Source organism: Balaenoptera acutorostrata, chromosome 4 (assembly GCF_949987535.1).
Source record: "Balaenoptera acutorostrata chromosome 4, mBalAcu1.1, whole genome shotgun sequence".
Lineage (NCBI taxonomy): Eukaryota > Metazoa > Chordata > Mammalia > Artiodactyla > Balaenopteridae > Balaenoptera > Balaenoptera acutorostrata.
The window spans coordinates 22,815,011-22,837,659 of NC_080067.1; the positions used below are offsets into that span (position 1 = coordinate 22,815,011).

General features: G+C 38.3%; 1 protein-coding gene across 1 annotated transcript in view; it reads right to left on the reverse strand.

Moving 5' to 3' along the window:
* STAG1 (STAG1 cohesin complex component) overlaps positions 1–22,318 on the reverse strand; it is a 434,186-nt gene extending 411,868 nt beyond the window's left edge. The window contains exon 1 of the mRNA XM_057545017.1: positions 22,089–22,318. The gene's annotated coding sequence lies outside the window, so the exon portion shown is untranslated. The remainder of the gene's footprint in view (positions 1–22,088) is intronic.
* Between the last annotated feature and the right edge of the window lie 331 nt (positions 22,319–22,649).

Below are 22,649 nucleotides of genomic sequence, written 5' to 3' on the forward strand. Positions count from 1 at the left end.
ACCCACACCCCCCAAAAAATCCACATGCACTTACTTAACCTCATTTTTAACCCTTAGACAATCTTAAAGCCCACATTTATCATAAAGTTACCACTGACTTTGATGTTACAGGTATTTCAGTACTAATAAGAAAAAAATTCTATGTACCAGGAAAAGAAAAATTGTAGTCTTTTCAGAAAACAAAACAAAAAACAGACTATGAATCTGGGAGTATCCAGTGGATCTATAATCCTAGTCAGAAATCATAGTACAGAAAGTTAAAACTTAGGAATTCAACTTTGAATGTAAATGACAAAAACAATTTCCCTAAAGCTGCAATAAAGTGAATCCAATCAGAAGTGGCAAATTCCTTCTAACCTAACTCTATATTCTAAAGATACTTATCCTCATGTAAATGGACCAAATGAAAACAACCCCAGTCCTACTACACCCTCAAAACTTTGTTATGACTTTTTTCTAGGGGGGAGAAGAGGAAAACACAGGACCGAAAAATCCCTAAAAAGGGAGACATTTCTTTAAAACACACACACACACACACACACACACACTCTCTCTCTCTCTCTCTCTCTCTCTCTCTCTCTCTCTCTCACTCCAATTCCTGAGTTGGAAATCTATTTTTAAGTATTTCCATTTTTAAATGTAGACATATTTAAATTTTTCTTTCTGCATCTCTCTTCTATCTAAAGCAATAAATTCTTGGTAAAGAGTTATTACTAATGGCTTTAGGTGTGACAATGGCTTTATCTTTAAGATGCCTAGGGTTTGCTTCAAAATAATATGGGGAAAAAAAAAATAATAATATGGGGGAGAGGGGAACAGATATGGGTAGATGAAAAAAGACTGGACAAGAAAACAGTTTTGAAGCTGGGTGATGAGTATGTGAGGATTCACTGAACTACTCTGTCTTCATCTGCATGTTCTAGGTTTTTCCATAATTAAAAGTTATTTTTAAGAAAGTAATAAATTTTGGTCACAGTTCTACAGAATGCTTTGTCTTGCTGTGTTGAAATTTTTCAAATAATTACACTCACCTAGTAAAAGTCTAGGTATTTAAACATTCGGCACTATATTTTTGCATTTAACGTAAGTATAATTTTAATATTTTTTTCTAGCTAGAGTAGTAAACTCCTGTGATGCTCTGATTCTTGTTTGCTTATGGCAGCTAATATCATGTGTGATATTAAAATCTAATCAAAAAGACATCCAAAATATTCAGAAATCTCATACATTGATAAGCAGAAATGGAAAGTGGTATAGCCATTTTGGAAAACAGTTTGCCAATCTCTTTAAATGTTAAATATAAATTTACTATATGACCCAACAATTCTACTCCAAGGTATCAGTGGAAGAGAAATGAAAATATCTACACCAAGACTTGTACACAAATTTCACAACAGCATTGGTCACAACAGCCAAAAAGTGGAAACAACCCAAATGACCATCAATTGGTGAATGGATAAACAAAATGGAAAGAATACTCTTCAACAATAAAAAGGCAAGCACTGAAATGTGTTATAATATAGATCATCCTTCAAAACCACTTAAATATAAAAAGCCAAACACAGAAGACCACATATTTTAAGATTCCATTTATATGAATTATCCAAAAAAGGCAAATTTATAGATACAGAAAATAGATTAGTAGTTTCCTAGGTTTAGGGATGAAAATGGGAAGTGACTACAAATGGTTATGGAGTTTCTTTTGGGGGTGATAGAAATATTCTAATCTAACCTAAGTGTCCATTGACAGATGAATGGATAAAGAAAATGCGGCACATATATACAATGGAATATTACTCAGCCATAAAAAGAAACGAAATTGAGTTATTTGTAGTGAGGTGGATGGACCTAGAGTCTGTCATACACAGTGAAGTAAGTCAGAAAGAGAAAAATAAATACCGTATGCTAACACATATACATGGAATCTAAAAAAAAAAAAAAGGTTCTGAAGAACCTAGGGGCAAGACAGGAATAAGGACACAGGCGTAGAGAATGGACTTGAGGACACGGGGAGAGGGAAGGGTAAGCTGGGACGAAGTGAGAGAGTGGCATGGACTTATATACAGTACCAAATGTAAAACAGATAACTAGTGGGAAGCAGCCGCATAGCACAGGGAGATCAGCTCAGTGCTTTGTGACCACTTAGAAGGGTGGGATAGGGAGGGTGGGAGGGAGACGCAAGAGGGAGAGGATATGGGGATATATGTATATGTATAGCTGATTCACTTTGTTATAAAGCAGAAACTAACACACCATTGTAAAGCAATTATACTCCAATAAAGATGTTAAAAAAAAAAAGAAATATTCTAAAATTAGACTGTGGTGATGGTTGCACAGCTTTGTAAATTAACTAAAAATCACTGAATTATATACTTAAAAACAAGAGTATTTTGTTATGTAAATTATACCTCAATATAACTGTAAAGGAGAACGGAAAAGACAGGAAGGAGGAGCAGGGGGACTACAGTGCCTCTGAGATGATAAATGAATGGAAAGATTGATCTTTAAGAAGTAACCTGACCAAAATCTCAGCTAAATAGATGTCAGAGCCAATACTGAAATCCAGGCTTGACTACGAAATCCTTATTCTTCCTATATCCAGAAGTAAGGGGTCACTAGAAGCAACGTATGTCTTACTCAACTTTGCAAGGATAGATTAAATCCACTAGTGAAGCAGTATATGGGACACACAGAAAAGGCTCCTTTAAAACTGAGGTAAAGTCACAGTGAGAATTAAATTAGAGAATCAAACATCAAGAGATAAATCATCTGTAGAATGAAAAAGTAAATACACAAAATACAAACAAGGTGGCATGGGAATCAGGACCTAGCTCTTGTCCATGACTACATGAAAGCTGAAACCAAATTAACTGAATAGTGAAGAGTGTTGAAACAAATTAAATCTCGCAGTTTGTCTCCAACACTGTCTCTGGATAGTGTTCTGACCCAGATCTGCTGTAGTTCAGACATATATATCAGGCTATCACAGCTCAATAATACTGAAAACTAAGATGATCCAACTCACTTTGGGTTAATTCCAGGTTTACTGGTCAATCTTCAGATTATAATCTGTGTCTGACATAGGTCTTCCAACAGGAGGAAAATGAAATGACTGATGAGCACGGACAGTCCACTTCATTTGAAAATTACATTTCTCAATGTGTATCAATAACCTGACACCCTGATTTATACCTCAGACTTCACTTGCAACCTAAATCACTCCTACATTTAAATAATAAATTGAACTTCTAACCATATCAATTCTGAGAACCAGAGTCTGCTACATAGTTCATCAGTTCCTGCCACACTTAAGAACTGACGCATCAGGCAGTCAGCCTTCCTTAGAGACACTCTTCTGCCCTGCTGCATGCCTCTGAAAACTGCAATTTGTATTGTTTGTTTTACAAACTAGATGAATGCTGCTCAGAAATCTGCAAACATACAAAATGTCCCCCCCAAAAGACAACTGCTTATATTCATAGTTCATAGAGCACTGTTACAGTAGCCCATTTACTAATCCAGCATCCTCTGAGATGACCAGGACATACATGCTTATTCCCAATACTAGTGAGTCCATGAGTTAAAGTTATTCACAAAAAGACATACTGCTAATAAATGGACTAACCTGGATTACAATTCAGGTCTCCAGTCTCCAAATCCAGTTGTTCCTTCCACTTTAGACACTGCAAGTGTCTAAAAGGCCAACCCAATAAAACCAAGAAAGCCTGTGCTTCTACCAGAAAAATCAATGATTATTTTCTGCAGTCTTAAAAGCAGTCAGAAACCCTTTAATAAATAAGATACATAATCTTACAGAGATCAAGATAAACTATAGTAGAGAGAAATGCTCAAATTTGAATAAAGGAAGAAAATTTATAAACAAAGGATCATAAACGGGGACTTCCCTGGTGGTGCAGTGGTTAAGAATCTGCCTGCCAATGCAGGGGACACAGGTTCGAGCCCTGGTCCAGGAAGATCCCACATGCCGTGGAGCAACTAAGCCCATGTGCCACAACTACTGAGCCCATGTGCCACAACTACGGAAGCCTGCGCGCCTAGAGCCCATGCTCTGCAGAAAGAGAAGTCACTGCAATGAGAATCACGCACAGCGCAACGAAGAGTAGCCCCCGCTCGCTGCAACTAGAGAAAGCCCGCGTGCAGCAATGAAGACCCAATGCAGCCAAAAATAAATAAATAAAATAAATTAAAGACTTATAAACAATATTGAAGCAAGTACTAACAGAAACAAAAACAGTTCCATTTGGAACCATATGAAAAATTTAAATTTTATATGTAAATAAAAACAAGGAAGTGCCTTCTATTAGAATCTTGTTAGAAAACCTAATGCTCTTTTTGTATTCTTTACCAAAAGAAATAAAATCACCTATAGATAGACAGGGGTGAAGTTAATGATTTGGTTCCATTACAAAAGAGGTATTGAGAAGTATACTATGACCCAGCAATTCCACTCTAGGTATATGTATCCAAAAAAAATAAGGGCATATGTTCACCAAGAGACTTGTACAAGATTGTTCACAGTAGCTTTATCGTAACAGCCCAAAACTGAAAAGAACCCAACTGTCCATGCACCAAAAAAAAAAAGGATATACGTTTTGGTATATTCATAGAGCAGAAAACTACATAGCAATAAAAAAGGAACTGTGGGTACATGCCACAATATGGATGAATCTCACAAACATCATGTTGAGCAAAAGAAGCCAAAGTACAATTAACTGATGGCTACAAAAGCTGGAATAGGTTGGGGGAGGGGAGAGAGAAATAACTGAGAAGAGAACCTTTTGGGGGTGCTAGAAATGTTTTAGATCTTGATCTGGGAGGTGGTTACATGGTAAAACTTCATCAAACTTATGAGCAGTGTACTTTATGTATTAACATGTTACATGGCAATTTTTAAAGCTGGCATAAGATATTTATTTGGAACCTTTAACACAACACAGAAGAACGTCTTTTAATCTTAAATTTCAAAACATAAGACTACTCCAAGAATGTAAGTATAACTGGAAAAGTGATTTTATACTAAAATTAGCCCACAGTAGATTCAACCAAAATTATTACAGAGATACATATTTCAAATTTTGTTCTAAAATTTCTTAGTTTGCTGTATGCTTTCAAGGGTTGGGCATAGCAAACAAATGTCAGAGTAATCTCTATCCTAGCCTCACTTCAATCATTTCAACATCTTCCAAAAATAAAATAGCAATTAAATCCAAGTTTATCAATGAATAGATAAGGTCGTCTACTGAGAAAGAGAGGGTAAGTGGTTAGGTAAGGGGGCTACAAGAGAGTAGAAATTTTTAAATAACTGCTATGAGAAATGAGAAAGAACTAACTATGAAAAAAAGAAGAATTACTGGGTAATGTTGAGGGTCCAATTAAGATTGGTGAGCATGAATATTTAGTGGCTCCAGTCTGCAAAGTTAAGGTTTTCTCCAGATGTGCTCGGCAGGTCAGAGCCAGGTACACAGAAATGAAAAAGATTAACTGATCTGTGGCTGAGTATCAGTTAGACAGATGCAATGAAGAGACAAAAGTGCAAAGCAGCTCAGCATATTCCAAAAGTTACATAAGGTTCCAAGCTACCTAAGAAAATTAAGGCAGGAAGGGGACAAAAGAGGTGTCAAAGGACTAGAAGGCTCTATAAGATTGAAAAGAAACTGTCAATGTCTATGTTCAAAAAGAAATCAAAAAATTCAACAACATATGCAGAAATTCATGAATAGGTCTTTTACAGCAAAGCACCATTTTTTCTTATTATTTTAGAAAATGGAATGCCTGCCTAACAATTCAAATTTCCTTTTTTAGAGGAACTAGAAAGGTTCCAAATGGAAAAGGTCAAATGCTTAAAGTATTATAACTGCAAATTTATATGTTCCTCAACATTTCTATGTAAATCCAAAGATTTGTTTTCCAATGATAGTTTAACTAAGGAAGTTTCCAAATTTCTTAGTGAATCAATGAACCTTTACCAAAATTCTTACTGTAAGCATATCAGTCACCCCATACATCAGTATACCACCCTTTAATAGTGTGTGTGTATCTGTTTAAAGTGAGGTCATATGACAAAAGAATTATTTTCTATTTCCAAGCTCTGTCTAGCTTGACCTTAAAGTGAAACTGGTCAGTAACAATATGTAATAAATGAATGTAGTAACAAAGTCAACAGGAAAAAGGTGGCTGGAAAGATTTAGGAACAAACAGCATAGTAAAGGCATTAATCTCAGCAAAGAATGATGTTTTCAGCACATCTGAAGCTGTAATGAAATAATCTCTAATAAAAAGGCTTAAAGTATAACAATCAAACTTAGTATATGATATGAATCTAAATTATTTAATTTGGTTGAATTTAAGTACCATTTATTGAGTGTCTATTATTTTGCCCAGCAATGTGCTTGCTCTGCTGCTACGGAGCACACAAAAGCAACATGTTCCTACCCTGAAGACACTTCACAGTATAGAAAAGAAAGCCACATGTGAATTATCAGTTTATCACAATACAAACAGTATTAATTAAGTGCCAAACAAGTAAGATAAAGTCATAGTAGGGTATCTGCAACTTAACCAATATGGTTATTAGCTGGGGGATGAGGCGGAGAATCACTATCAGACCTCACAGGAATACCTGATGTTTCTGAGATGCCTGGCTACAGTTTGGACTAAAGAGCCACAGCTGTTTTCGTGAAGCGTGGTGGTAGTAAGAGATTTGGTTTTTGCATGTCAAAGAAACATTACTAACATACATGTGCACACACACCATTTATACACACAGGAACTTTGTTTTGGTTAATAAACTTTCAGTATCTGTTTTAGGTGATAGTTACTGTCCTCTTAATACGATGCAGCAAAACTGTTAGCAAACTGTTTACCAAAGCTATGTAAGTTAAACTAGAAATTATAGTGCAATGTGAAAAAAACGGCAGCTAGGTTCTCTAGCCAAAATTAAGACGTATTTGCCTATACCTCTACTCTGTAAAACTGTGCTGCTAGTACTGGCATACAGCCTCAAAACACACATACACATGGAGTTTCATTGCTTTAATTTCATCACTTAGCTTCTACAATATTGCCTAAGAACTATTTCTTACTTGTCACCCTCTGTATCCATTCTTTCAACAAATTCTACCACTGTCTAAACAGCTCGTTGCAAATGCAAATTTTCACCTGCCAGTGATCTCTAAAAGGTGAGCTTCCATACACAGAAACCATTTATACTATTAACACTAGGACCATCAGTAGTGCTATCAATCCATTTCAACCCATATCATACATTTAATGGGCTGGTATGGGATGCTTCTCACCATCTACTGTATTTCACCCACTCTAATATATACATTTTCCCCTATTTTAACATTTCTGAGGTAAAGATGCATCTCACAATCAATGGCATTTTATAATTGTGCTGGACAGAGTAATTAAACTTAGCTGTCATTGTTCATCCATAACTCAGACATAGCTGTTCACCTTGTCATAAACTGTTATCTGCATTGTTAGTTTCATGCATGTTGAGTTTAACTACCTTTAAAATGTCTTGACATTGAAAAGTTACTGTGTACAAAAGGTACAAAAATTGAGATTAGCAAATCAAATTTCATTATTGCTAGTAATAATCCCAATTCCATGTTTTCTCGCAAAGCAACGATAAAGTGATTTATGGGATATGAGAACAGCCACAAGTAGATGAAGTTGTATTATGCTTTGTTACTGAGATACATGCCAAAGGACAGCCTATCACATGCCAAGCAATGCAAATGAAGGCAGAAGAAACTGTCAAGTCTCTGGGGATAGAAGATTTCAAAGCAATGAGTGGCTGCTATGACCAATTATAGACTGCACAGGCATACGGCATGTTCCTTATTATTGTACATAAAATAGTGCTGTGCCGTCTCTTAACGGCAACTCAGGTCCCATGAAATAAGATTTTAAAAATTAGAACCCTTCATTCCTGCTCTTTACCATCTTAGGATGGCACCACCATTCACTCAGTTTTTAAAGTTAGAAACCTGGAGAACATTCTTGACTCGTCACTTCCAAAACACATAAAGGATCACAACACTTCTCATTATTACCTCTATTGCAACCACAGCCCAGGCACCATCACCTGAACACTGCAACGACCTAACCCTCCCCTCTTCCATTCCACCCCCAGCACAATCCAACATTCACACCTCAGCTAGAGGTGTCTCAACCTTGGCACCGTTGACATTCTGGGCCAACAATACTTTGCTGGAGGAAGCGTGTCCTGTACTATTATAAATAAACCCACAACTCTGGGGGTATTTTTCTTTTTTTTTTAAATATTTATTGATTGATTGATTGCTATGGTGGGTCTTCTGTGTGAGGGCTTTCTCTAGTTGTGGCAAGCGGGGGCCACTCTTCATCGCGGTGCATGGGCCTCTCACTATCGTGGCCTCTCTTGTTGCGGAGCACAGGCTCCAGACGCGCAGGCTCAGTAGTTGTGGCTCACGGGCCTAGTTGCTCCGCGGCATGTGGGATCTTCCCAGACCAGGGCTCGAACCCGTGTCCCCTGCATTGGCAGGCAGATTCTCAACCACTGCGCCACCAGGGAAGCCCTGTCCTGTACTATTGCAGAATATTTAGCCACAACCCTGGTCTCTACCCACTAATGCCAGTAGCATACACCATCACCCCCAGCTGTGGCAATTGAAAGTGTCTGCAGATTGCCAAATGTCCCCTTGGAAACAAAATACATAACCCACAGTTGAGAATCACCGAGCTAGAGGGATGTTTCTTAAATGTTTCTCTGCTTAAAACTCTCCAGTGATTTCTCATTTTACTTATAATAAAATCTGCAGTCCTTAGAGCCTTGCTCACCCAAACGTATCCTATGTAATCCAGACTCTGGCCTACCCCTCTAACCTCAGGTGAAGCCACTATATTCTTCCTGCATTATGCTCCCTCCATAACGACCTTTCAGTTCCTAAAATACCACAGCCATTTCTGCTATAGAGATTTTGCCTTTGCTCTTCCTTGTGCCTGAATCATTCTTGCCAGGTTATGTGCAAGCTCAGCTTAAGTTTAACATCCTCGAAGATGCCTTTCCTGACTCTGTTTAGCATCTCATTATTACCCATCACAGTACCTCACTTGTTCCCTTTACAGCTTTTAACACAGTGTATGGTTATTTTGTTTACCTGATTATTGACTGTCTCTCACATGAGGACAAATACCTTGTCTGCCTTATTTCCAGCATCTAGGCAAAATGAAATGAACAAATTTATTAACTCGAGAACCTTAAATACTAGATAAGTTGGTATCAATAACTTCAGCTCCACCCCCTTCTCATTCCCCACCTATATTTATGATCATTCCCTTGAAGTGGAGGGAGGAGAGGGGAGGGGAGAGGAAGAGACTAACAAAGCCCTCATCCATAAAGTATCTTTGTCGTCATCATGTTCTCTGAAGCACTGGGTGCAGATTAAATGACATATGTAATGAATCTAAAGCACTTGGATGGGTGTGGTAAACAACCTGTATTCAATAACTGATGGCTTTGTATGTAAAGCACCAAGCACAACACCTATACAGATAACTGAAAAATGACAGTTCTCTTGCCCCTTTTAATATCACTCTACCACCAGCTCGCCCTGAATACAGTAAGAATGTAATTTTGTACCTAAGAGATACCTCTCCCCTTCCAGGCCTCCAGGAACATAACATACCATACTAGGTGTAACACAGGTTAGTCATTCATATATGTATGTTGACTGAGGAAAGCAAAATATCCGTTAACCAAAGCCAATTTATCATAAAATGACTTCAGAATTATACTTCAATTAGCTTCAGTAAACAAAATAACCATATGAATATTCGATTTCTGAACCCAGCTTTAAATTAAACTCAGGAAAAATATAAATTACTGTTTAACAATATCAGTGTTGGTTACTAAAAATACCTAATACATCTAATACAAATACAAGTCTCCTTATAGGAAACTGCACAACTTTTAGCTAATAATTAGAACAACATGATTTATCTTAAATTCCTTTTTAATATACTGTTTCTGACAGCATTCTGTATATTCATTTGGGGTGGGAGGTCTGAGGAAAGTGGTAAAGCAATATATTACAAAGGAAACATAAAGGCAGCCAGACTGCCAGGGTCTGAATCCCAGTTCTGCTAATTATTAGCTACGTGAACTCTGGAAAATCACTTAACTTCTCCATGCCTCAGTTTCCTCATCTGTAAACTAAGACTTAACAATACTACCCACCTCATGGGGTTGTTGTAAGGATCACATAAGTTAATGTATGTAAAATGCTTAAACAGTGCCTGGTATACAGAGAATACTGTTAACTATTAATGTTACCAATACTGTTAACTATTAATGTTATTAATGTTAACTATTAATGTTATTGTTATTTTGCTTCTTTGCATCATTATGGTTAACAGCTGCCATACTGGGTAGCACATATACAAAACATTTCCATCATTGCAGAAAGTTCTATTAAACAGCACTATAACAGACTACAGGATAGTTAGAATGCCTGATGAGATAATGCATATCTTCTCTAATTTTTTAAGAAGTGCTTAGGAAAAAAACACTCTAAACCCAAAGTAGTTTTTAATCTAATAACTTTGACAGGTAACAAAGAACTTGGGTTTTGGTCTATTTAACAAGTCAAATAAAAGAGAAGTGAAGAAAAGAGAGACTTTTTTAAGGATCTCTATTCGACAAGATAACAAAACAAATTTTTTATTTCCTGTCTACCTTGCTCTACTAAACACTCTCTGCAAAGGCTACCATACTTAGAAAAGGAATTTGTTATTAATTATATTCAAATATAATGATCAACATATCAAAAAAAATTTGTGATACAGTATTGTATGTGCTTCTTTAACACAGTAAATAAAAGATCTAGAGGGGGGTCTAACAGCCCAATTTTAAAGCACTGATTAGGATAAAAGATATTTTGAGATATCTGCAACATCTGTAATTTAATATGAAAATATTTCTGATTTCTATTGGTAACAAAGTTACAGCAATGCTCATACAACTGTGATTTGCTGCCTACATTCAAAGTTGAAGAAAATGCTAAATCTCACTTAGAGGTTAGGGAAAATGAAAATATTATTTTCCCATCTAAGTTTATGAACTCCAGGTTTAAAAAAAAAAGTTGCTTAGGAGATTAGACTTTAGAGTTATAAAAATCTGGACTCAAACCCACCGCTTCCTAGCTAGGTAATATTGGGAAAAGGTACTTTACCTCCTCTGTGAAATGTGAGTAATACCTCTGTAAGATAGCTGTGTTTATTATCATGCTACTCGACATAGTATTTGACACATTCTCAATAAACATGTGTACTATTATAATCAGTAACCAAGTTCTGACAGTTATGTACTTCAGAACCCTCTGTGCATCAGAAAATCAGAGATTTGATGTCAAGTTGGTCTGGGGTAGATCCCAACCATTCTTTGGTATATTTTTAAAGCTCCCAGGTGATTCTAATGTGCAGCCACTGGCCTAAGGACAAAGTTCAAACTCTAGTTTGGCACACTAGGCACTCTGGTCACTGCTTACAGCTCTATATTTTAATCACTCCTCTATAGGTAACCCCAAGCTCTTCACACACACTCAAATAATGCTTCCTCAAGAAGTGGGCTATAGTAGTGGCTCTCAAACTTCAGCCTGTATTAGAATCACTGTTAAAACACAAATTGCTGGTCTCTATCTCAAGAATTTCTGATTCAGTTGGACTGGGGTGAGGACCAAGAACTTGTATTTCTAACAAGTTCTCAGGTAATGTTAATACTGCTGAGGCAGGGAGCACAATTTAAGAACCACTGGGTTCTAGACTACATCACTACATTGTCCCTGTATATTCACCTGAAATGCCATTCCCATCTCCATCATCCCACTCTTGCTTGGCTAACTTTCACTTTTCTTTCAAAACTTATATACGAATTTGCCTTCAGAAAGCATTTGCTCACTTCAACAAACCACCTCAAGGCATTTACTACCTACTATAAAACTTATCTGCCAAAAAAAACACACTACAGAATATTCTTAATGGTATACTAACGCACAGGTTAGATATCTGCTACCATATACAGACTGTTTTGCAAGAATTGGGGGAAAAGGCCTCCTTTGGGCAGGCGAATTAGAAAATGCTGAAAAAGCAAACGGACAGTTGGTCAAGCAGAATGAAACCTGGATTTCAGCCCCCACCTAGCCCCTTGGCCATGACACCTTTATGCAGAGCACCACCAATTCCACAACCAGTCATGGCAGCCCTGGCACAGCCTACCACTAAAACACAAAGGAAGAGCCCTTAGATCGATCCTGGATTTGAGAAAGGGAGAGACGATGGGAGGAAGGGGCAATAAGGCTGTCTGGAAAGGATTTTTGGAGAAGGTTATTATCACACCTAAGTTCTGAGTCTTGAATCGCCTTCTCTGTACATCAGGAAAACAAGAACTGTGCTTTAATGTTTTTATACCCACAGTGTATGGCTCACTGTAGATGTTCAATAAATGTTTGAATGACTCACAATGACTAAAATTATATGAAGACACTTGCTAATCTATCTCTTTCTCACCAAATAAAGAAGCAAACACACACCCATAGCTGGAACCAAAAACCATAAATACTATCTAAATATTAACATATTTGGTCTGTACACTAATCAGCTAGGGGAAAGCATGAATTATTCTAATAACCTGTTGGAAGATGAGACAAAAGGGCCTGCTGATAACACACTTGGGTTTTTCAAAACTAAAGTCTTTAAAATCAAAAACTTTGCATTACCTGATTCAGAACTATTTCCTGATTATTTCAACACGGACTAAAAAATTTACAGGAATCTTGGAAACTAATTTTACAACGAAGAAATTGAGGCTCAGAGAAGCAGTGACTCAAAGACACACAGCCAGTTAGTGGTAAAGCTGTAAGTAAAACTCAAGTCACTGGCCCTATACTAGTTTTCTCTCTCCTATATCACACTCCCTTTACATTTATAAAATAAAATAATAAATATCCAAAACTTTTTTAAAAAACTCAGATTAACCCAGGTTTTGTTCCCTCTACCCCATTTTTATGAGAGGAAAAGCAGCCATCTAACCATCTTACTTTGTCTAGGAACTTAAAGAGGTAACTTTCAAGATTACGTTTTGCTTTTGGTAAAGATTCATTCCTAAGTCTCTTTGTTTCCAAAATTATACATGCAAAGCTAATATTCGTAAATAAAAATCCTGATACAGTCTTCAAATTTTCTCAATTACCAAGGAAGCATTACAATGGCTTTCCAAGATACAGTACTTTCTAAAGAAAAAAAGAGCCTGATTTTTAAAATACTTTTAACAATAAGCAGAAAACTCTGGCTATAACTCTCACCTATTAACCTGAATACCTCATCCTCTGACCTCTCTCATTAATAGTTTATTATTAAACTAGCTTTATGTGCTAATAAGAACCAATTAATTAAAATTATTTGCTTCTGGAAAGTAATCTTATGACTTATCTGGATTATAATTTTATTCACCTTTTAAATTTAAGATTAATGTCTTTTGGATTTATCTACAATGCAACATAGTCTAATAGTTAAGAGCTAACTTTTTAACTGACACAGCAATCCATGAGACATGCTTTTATTACTTCCATTATACAGGTGAAAAACTGAGATTTAGAGAGGTTAAAGAATTTGCCCAAGTTTACATGCCTAGGAAGGAGCTGAGTTAGAATTTGACACAGGCTGTGTAACTCAGGTGTCAGGAACTCTCTTGGACAATATATAATGGCTTTCTTAGCCCTTAATCATGTGATAATGCTTCCTTCATCTGTGAACATACAAACTTTTTAACTATCCCTAACAGTACAAGGTAAGGCATTTTCTTACTGAAAGTTAATTTACGCTTTAAAAATAAAGCAGAACACAGCTTAAGATATTCTTTAGCTTTTGTATCTTGCATTCTGTTGTAAGAATTTCTGCACATATGCTACCTTGTACTATCTCTACTAGAGAACAGAGAAAACCTACCTCTCAGTACTCTAAATGAAATAAGAAAAAATAATAACATGATATAATAGAATCGACAGAGCTTTAGAATAACAGAGGGAATCAGGTACCTCAAAAGAGACAATCAGGTCATGTTCATGCTCGACTATGTATAAAACTTTTTTTCTGCCTAAGATTGAGGAGACAAGCAGTGGTGTCTCAAACCTCTACCTGAACCTTTAAACCAACTCAACAATTATGAAGAGAAATCTTGTCAGAGAGCCTAAAAATAATACAGGTAATACTTAAGTATTGTTATCTCAATTAGAAAATAAAGGGACTACCCTGAAAAACTCTTCCGACTCTTCCTGACCCATTAAAAATAATCTATCATTTGGGGGGACCTGACAAGGAGAAGGGCTTGTCCTCTTACCTCTGCACTTTATGCTGCCAAAGTATCCTGAACCTAACGTCCTCACAACATTTCAGGTAGTATCCCTATTTGTTTGTTTTGTTGCTTTGGGGTTTGGTTTTGGTTTTTAATCTCTCCCCATAAAACAGAAGCTGTTTAAAAGCAAAGTCTATGTATTTAACAACTTTGTATACTCACTACTAGTCATGAAGTAAGCACTCATATTAATATTTGCTGAAAGAATCTTAACTGGATTCCCATCACAGAGATAAGACAACTAAGGCCTCTAGAAATTAAATGTTCTACTCAAGACCTCATGACTGTTATATGATAGAAAAAGAAAGAAAACCAAATCTCTGTAAAATAAACTTCAAAATGCAAAAGATTACAAAAAGCATAAATAAGGCTGAGATAAAAATGCCCTTTTAAAAGATTTAGAGTGTGGGTTCTGAAAGTAAGTCTGGGTTTAAATCCTGGCTCTCTCATTTATTAGTTGTCTGGCCTTGGAACAATTAGTCTACATAATACCGTGCCTTATGAACACCACCACTTACCAAATCTTATGGTGCCAACAATAAATGCAATAATGCATTTGCAGTAAATGAAAATACAAAGACGGTGATAACTGTTGGCTGAAGTTATCAGGAAAGATTTTACACAGATTCTACAACTCAGTGTTTGTTTTTTGTTTTTCTTTTCTTTGTGAGCTATATCAATTATACAGCATAATACATAAAATCTAGATAACAGTTTAAAGAATTATCAAGTGAACACTCCATGTAACTACAACTAACATCAAGAAACAGAGTACTCCAAAAACTTCTCTACAATGTGTCCCTCCCTCATCACAAACTTGAGAGGTTTAAGCAAATCTAATAAACTTAATTTAGTTAATTTAAGATTAAATAAGTTTAATCTAACCTGTAAAACAGATAACAGCAACATAATAATAACAACTTCCTCACAGGGTTACTGTAAAATATTTACTGGTACACAGTAAACACTCAATGAGTGTTTCTTACACACACATTATACCCCAGAACAAAGACATGGGGTGGGGGGGGGGGGGGAATATAAGTATGTAATCTAATTGGTGAGAGCATAAAACCTACAGAGAAGTACAGTGCAGAGACAGAGCTGGAAAGCTAGGTTGGGGCCATGTAAGAAATAAAAGAAAAATCTAAGCTAATAACATAGAGGAAATTGAGAAAATTCACTGGGCAGTTTTGAAAGACAATTCTCCATGGGTCTCTTGTTTTTCTGCCTATCTTGAAAACAGAGGCACCGACTGCCTTTGATCCAATCTTTTCAAGTATATTTGTAGAATCTTGGAAAAGAGAAATAGCATCTCCCTCAGAGAAAAGGAGAGGTATGCTTACAACCCATTATAAAGATTCCAGTTTCTCTAAGCTTGGGATTCCCCTCCTCTAACACAACCCAATGCATGTGCGAGTGTCACATCTTCACTCTACCGTGTACAAACTGGGGCTCCAAGATCTGACACTAGTAGCTGTGGCTACTGCTATTGCTGTAATGCACTGTTCTTCATCTCTGACCAAGGAGTCTCATGACTCCATTAAACTGTAGCAGATTAACTTAGCCTGCAAGTAGGGTAAAATCTCAGAACTTTCAGTTCTTGACAGGCATTAGCACATAATCAATGTTTATTATAACTGACAGATTCCACTTCCATACTGTCAGAAAGGATAAAAAATGCAAAACTCAACTATATGCTGCCTTCAAGAGGCACATTTTAAATACAAAGGAAAAAAGAGTTTTAAGTAAATGGATGGAAGAAAATACACTACAGAAACAGTAAGCTCAAGAAAGTTGGAGTGGCTATATTAATATCAGAAAAAGCAGATTTTAAGACAAAGACTATTACCAGGGATAAAGAGGGACATTTCATAAAGCCCAATTCATCAGAAAGACCTAATAATCATAAATTCTATGTGCCTAATAACAGAGCTTCAAAATACACGAGGCCAAAATTAACAGAATTAAGGGAGAAACAGATAATTCCACAGTCACAGTTGGATATTTTAACATTCCTCTCAGCAACTGAATAGAACTATACTAAAAAAACAAAACAAACAAATAAAACAAAACCCAAGACATGAATGATTTGAAAAATGCTACCAAAGCACCTTAATCTAATTGGTATTTACAGAATAGTACACCCAACAACTGCAGAATACATATTCTTTCAAGTGTGAAAGGTACATTTACCAAGATAAACCATATGATGAACCATAAAACAAGGTTCAGTACATTTAAAGAGATTAAAATCATACAGAATATATCTCAAGACCTCAAAATAAAATTAAGTTGGAAATCAATAACAAGATATCTAAAATAATCCCAAATACATGAAAATTAAACAACACACTTTTAAATAATCCGTGGGTCAACAAAGAAATCACAAAGCAAATCAGAAGCTATTTCAAACTAGAAGATAATAAAAATATCAAAATCTGTGGGATATTGCAGTGCTTGGAGGAAAATCTATAGCTTTGAATGCTTACATTAGAAAACAAGAAATGTCTGAAATCTATGACCACTTTAATAAGCTAGAAAAAGAAAAGCAAAATACATGGGGGAAAAAAATTATAAAGAACAGAAACAAACGAGAGAGAAAAGACAAATGGAGAAAATTAGCAATGTTATTTTTGAAAAGAGATACAAATAGATAAACCAAGAATTAGACTGGTCAAGAAAAGAAAGAAAGAACACATTAACAACACCAGAAATTAAAGAGATATCACTACAAATCCTACAAGCAATCGAAGGATAACAAGGGAATCGTATAAACAACTAATGTCAACAAATTCCTTTAAAAATACAACAAAACTACCATAAGATGAAACAAAATCTGAATAACCCTATGTCTAGTAAAAAATTGAATTTGAATTTACCAAAAGTCTTCCCACAAAAAAAAAAAAAAAATTTAAGTTCAAATGGTATCACTGATGAATTCTACCAAACAGTCAAGGAATATTGCACAGTCTTTCAGTCAGTAGAGGGAACACCTCCCCAGCTTATCTTATGAGGCCATCATAATCCTAATACTGAAACCTGAAAAAAATATCACAACCAAAGAAAACTACAAAATAATATCCCTGATGAAGAAATACCCTCAAGCCCTAACAAAATATTAAACATAAAAAGGATAATACACTGTAATCAAGTGAGGTTATCCTAGGCATCAAGATGAACATTTGAAAACCACCACTGGTGTTTGAAAACCTGTGGTAGAATGATGAGCACTTTGTTGCTAAATTTGGCTACTGCAAATATTTTTGTTCACCTACCCCAACATACAAGAATATCTCTCATCAGAAATATAAAGACATAAGTATAATTGCTAGGTTTATGGTACATGTATTCTTCAACTTACTACAAAAGTCATTTTCTTTTGCAAAATGACTATGTCCCTCCAAAAGTGGGAGTCTAATTTCCCCACATTCTCATTAACACTTGATATTATCAGAATTTTTAATGTTTGCCAATCTGATAGAAGTGAAATGATTTCTTCTTATGGTTCTACTTTGCACTCTCCCAATTACCAATGAGATTATAATTCAGCTGTGGGTTGCTGTAAGTCATGATACCACATAGGTGAGTTGCAACCAGCATTCTTAATTTAAAAAAAAGAAAAAATTAAAAACTCAGCGTGTACCACATAAAGGTTAGACATTATTTCCATGGTGTGTGTGTTTGTACTGGGTCACAACATAAAATGTTTTTGTAACTTTGAGCTTCTAGCAAGTTAAAAGCCACCTCTAGAGCTGTTTAATTACAGCAAAACTCCTTAGAGAAATTTGGGCAACTAACTGGTACATCATTTAGGCCCACAGTACTAAAGATGTATCTTACAAAGAAGGTAGGATTGAGATGTCCATTAAGCACTAACTGGCTTAAAGAATTAGAAGAGGGAGAAGAAACCTGAAAGAAGAAATAAGGAGTGAAACAAAAAAAGGATTCTATAAAACGAACTGGTCTATGACCTACTTAAAGCTCACTTAAAAAGAATCACATTTGTCAATAAGACAAGGTTTCTCTCAGCACTAGAACATAGGAAGTTGGGATCCTATCCTCTTGACTACCAAAATGACAGAAAACTGATCCCTCCTTCTCTGTAGATACATCCTAATTCCCACCTCAAGAATCATCTCTTTCTTGGGCTTATGCAAGAGCATCCTCTTAGGTCTCTGCTTCCTACTCTTCCCTACAGAGCGTCACAGTACCAAGAATCATCTAAATTCTAGAGATTCATATTTTAATTCAGCTAACAAAGATTTTCCAAGTGCTTACTATATTACCTCTCTATTAAGAAATTAAGCTGTATCTCCCAAACAATTTTAACTCCTGGTTATAGTCTCTAAATCTTGTTATTCTTAACTAAAACTGTCCTAATTGCCTCCTCTTGAAGGTATTTTGCTTCTTGGACTATTAAACCTCCCGCATACCATGACCAATTTCTGCTACCCTCTTTGTCCACCAATAATATCCCTACTCTATTTTAAATAACTATTCTTTTTCATAATTCCCTCTTCAAAAGTTGCTGGACCAATCACACCACAGCAAATGTCTGGTGTAATGAGTTTATGAATCTACCTGTCACTTAATAAGAGTGTGATCTTAGGCATTTAAATTTCTTAACTTCCCTGAGATTCAGTCTCATCCCTAAAATGAGTAAAACAATAGGTATCAAACAATAATGAGAATTAGATAATCTCTATTGCCTTTTTTCTTTTTACTTAACTTTTTAACTTTTATTTTTAATTTCCTCTAAATGCAATAAAATGCTTTTATAGAGGGATGCACTTTAACTGAGGTACCATGAAATACAAAAAGGAAAAAGCATGAAGACAAAACCAGTATGAGTAAACTTACCAGGTGGGGTTATACTGCTCTGCCTATGTGCTCTTCTTGTACATCCAGATTCTAAAGAAGCAACTGTAAAGATACTTCTTTCCCCATGGCAAGCAAAATTCTAACAACCCACAATGACCCACACCCTAGTATATAACCCTCCCCTTGAGTGTGGGAGAGACCTGTAAATATAATAGAACATCTCTCCTGTGATTGTTACATGGCAAATAGATTTTTGCATATGTATTTAAGTTCACTAATCAGTTGAGTTCACCAAAAAGGAGATCTTCCTGAGTGGGTCTGACCAAATCAGATCAGCTTTAAAAAGGGGTCTTAAAAGGGAGTCCAAAGGACAGAGACAGAATAAGCTAGAGCAACTGACTTCTGCTTGCTGGATGAAAGCAAACAGCCATGATGTGAAATGCCTATGTGAACATGTGGTAAGGAACTGAGAAAGGTCCTTGGCCAACAGCTAGAAAGAAGATGGCAACATCAGTCATACAGCCACAAGGAAATTCTGCCAACAAGTAGTGAGCATGGAAGAAGGTCCTGAGCCTCAGATGAGAACTGCAGCCACAGCTACCACCTTGATTTTAGCCTGGTGAGATGCTGAACAGAGAGCCCAAAGTACCCAGATTTCTCACCTACAGAAACTGCGAGCTAATAAATGGGTGCCGTTTAAGCTAGTAAATGTGTGGTACTTTGCTACACATAAAAAGAAAACTAATACACTCCATCAACATAGGACAAAGCAGAAAAGGATAAAAAGGGGGAAGAGACATCTTTTTCTCCAGAGTGCACTGTATCTCCTCACAGCACTGATTATGAAGATATACAGATCCAGAATCAAGGGAAAAGATTAAAACTACAAAATTACATAAATTTTTACAGTTTTAATAATTAAGAAGGGCTTTTCCATACACAGCGTGTTATACAACTACCATATAATTTATTACCTTCATTTTAGTGATGAGGAAAGAAAAGCTGGAAGAGTGACACCCCAAAGATCACAAACCTAGGGTATGTTTAAAGTAACTTCAGTCCAGGGCTCTCTCTCCCCTACCACAGCCCCCTTAAGGCTTTAAAAGAGCCATTCAAACCAACAGTACCTGTATACTGTCTTCAAGGGAAGCATTCCTAGTAACATAACAATTTCCCGTATTTCACATTTATTTAAATACCCCTTAGCTTTGTCAGAAGGTCAAAACTAAAGTGGATACTGAGAAATTTCCACTCAAAAGTAGTTTGGTTGTAAAAATGACCATGGGTAGACCATTTGAATAAACTTAATGTACATTTTGAAATGTAATGAAAAAACTTTAGCAAAACGCTTGTCGGTTTTCTAGTACTTTATTTAGATAGCAAACAATTTGTGTTATAACTATTCTCAAAAATACAAAGCAAGTAAACAACCTTTCCAAATCTTTCACTATTTCCCCCGTTGGGCAAATTTTTTTAGCCTGAACATTTCGTACGTTATAAATATGAGAACGTGGTACAATGTATCATACAATACACAGGTTGTTTTTATTTTCACTGTTATATGTATTTTCCTAAGTGCTTCACCATCAGAATTTGCAATTTTCTTAAAAAGATACACGAAAATCTAAAAGGTGTAGTCAAATTCCACGTAAGTTACAAATCACACAACTTTTCTTTATGCCAAGTCAAATACTTTCATAAACACTATGTTTGCTAAGAGATGCAAAATAAAGTCCTTTCTAGTCACAACCACGAGAAGGAATAAACCATATATTCATCATCTTAACATCGACTTTAACAGCAAATAATTCGCTGTCGTCACATACAAACAGCATCGTTTTGAGTCTATAAGCGTCCAAAACCATCCCATGATTTATACGCCCGGGGCACGATTCTCTGCAATGTGAAGAAAATCGATAAAATTTCAAATGTTGGTGGAAGGGGTGACGTGACAATCCTAAAACCTGAAAATTTCTTAGTCCCTACAGCACACAAGAAGCACCCAGTTTGCACTCTCCAATCGAGGCCCAGGTCCAACTCCAGGCACTCCAGTTTCCCAGCTCTTCACCACCACCCCCCCCACCCCGAGAAAGGAGGGAAAACAACTTTTATTGGCCTCGTCTCCCGGGGGGCTGGCAAACTAGCGGGGCAGTGCTCCGGCCTGGACACGTTTCACAAGGAGGCCTCCGTCGGGGGCGGAGAGGGCAGACAGCGGGAAAGCCCGGCTTCGACGTCCCCTCTGCCCCAAGCGCCAGCCCCCCGCTCCACCCCACCGAGAAGAGGCCTGGGCCGGCCGCCACGCCGAGCGACCCCCCGGCCCCTCCGCCGAGGCGAGCTCGTTGTCATGTGACGCCGCCACCGCCGCTAAAACACCGCAGAAACGCAGGGCGGCGGGCGGCATTCGCACCAGCCCGCCTCGGCCCGGCCCCGCCGGGCGCGGGCGAGTCCCGAGAGTCCAGGCGGGGGGGCGGAGGGCGGGCTTGGCGGCGGGCCCGAGCGCGCCACAAAGGCTTCCGCGCCCGTCGCCGTAGTGCCTGAACGGGCGGGGGCACAATTTTCGGGGCCTGCGAGAGGGGTGCGGAGCGACCAGGGCTCCGGGGCGCCCTCCGCGCCCATAGTCGTTCCCCCCGGCTCCCGGACGGCCGGCGACCGCCGCGCCCCGCACAGGCCCGCGCGGCCTCCCTCCCCCGCGCGGGGCCCGCGCCCGGCCCGCCCGCTCCCCGATCGCGCTCTCTCGCTCTCTCCCGGCCTCCATCTTGGATCGGCGCTTCCAGCCCCCGCGCCGCTGCCGCCGCATTCCCCCTCTTTCCCGCCCCCCGCCGTCGCCGCCGCCGCCGCCCGCACTCACCTCAGCTGCCCATCCGGGCGCAGCCGGCCGTCGACCTAGTTTCCCCCCAAAAGTCTCCGGTGTGTTATTCCCGATGTGGGGGGGTTGTTACGGGGTGGTCGCCGGGGGTTCGGGAGCGGGGGCCGCGCCTTCAACGGAGCTGCAATCCTAACCCGCCATCTGGTGGCATTTTCCACACGCCAATGGCGCCGCTGCAGACTTGGGTCCGGACCGCCCTCTGCTGGCCGCCGTGCTTACTGCCTCGCTGACGGGACGGACCTGCCCGGAAAGGGGAGGGAGCTGAGGCGCGAGCTGGCGGCCGCGGCGGGGACGCGCGCAAACGCTTTCCTGTGGGGATTAGGCGCACGCGCGCCAGCGGGGCGGGAAACGTGGCCGCTGCGTGGCGGCCCGGCCCCCGCACGGAGCGCTAGCCCAGCTCAGCCAATCGCGAGCGGCGGATACCTCTCAGTGAGGGCGCTGTGGACGGTTCGTGGCCGCCCGAGGCGGGCGGAAGGATGGCTGCGGCAGCGCCTGCGCGCCCCGCTAGCTGAGCTGCTGCCCGCCATTTTTGGAGCTTTTCCG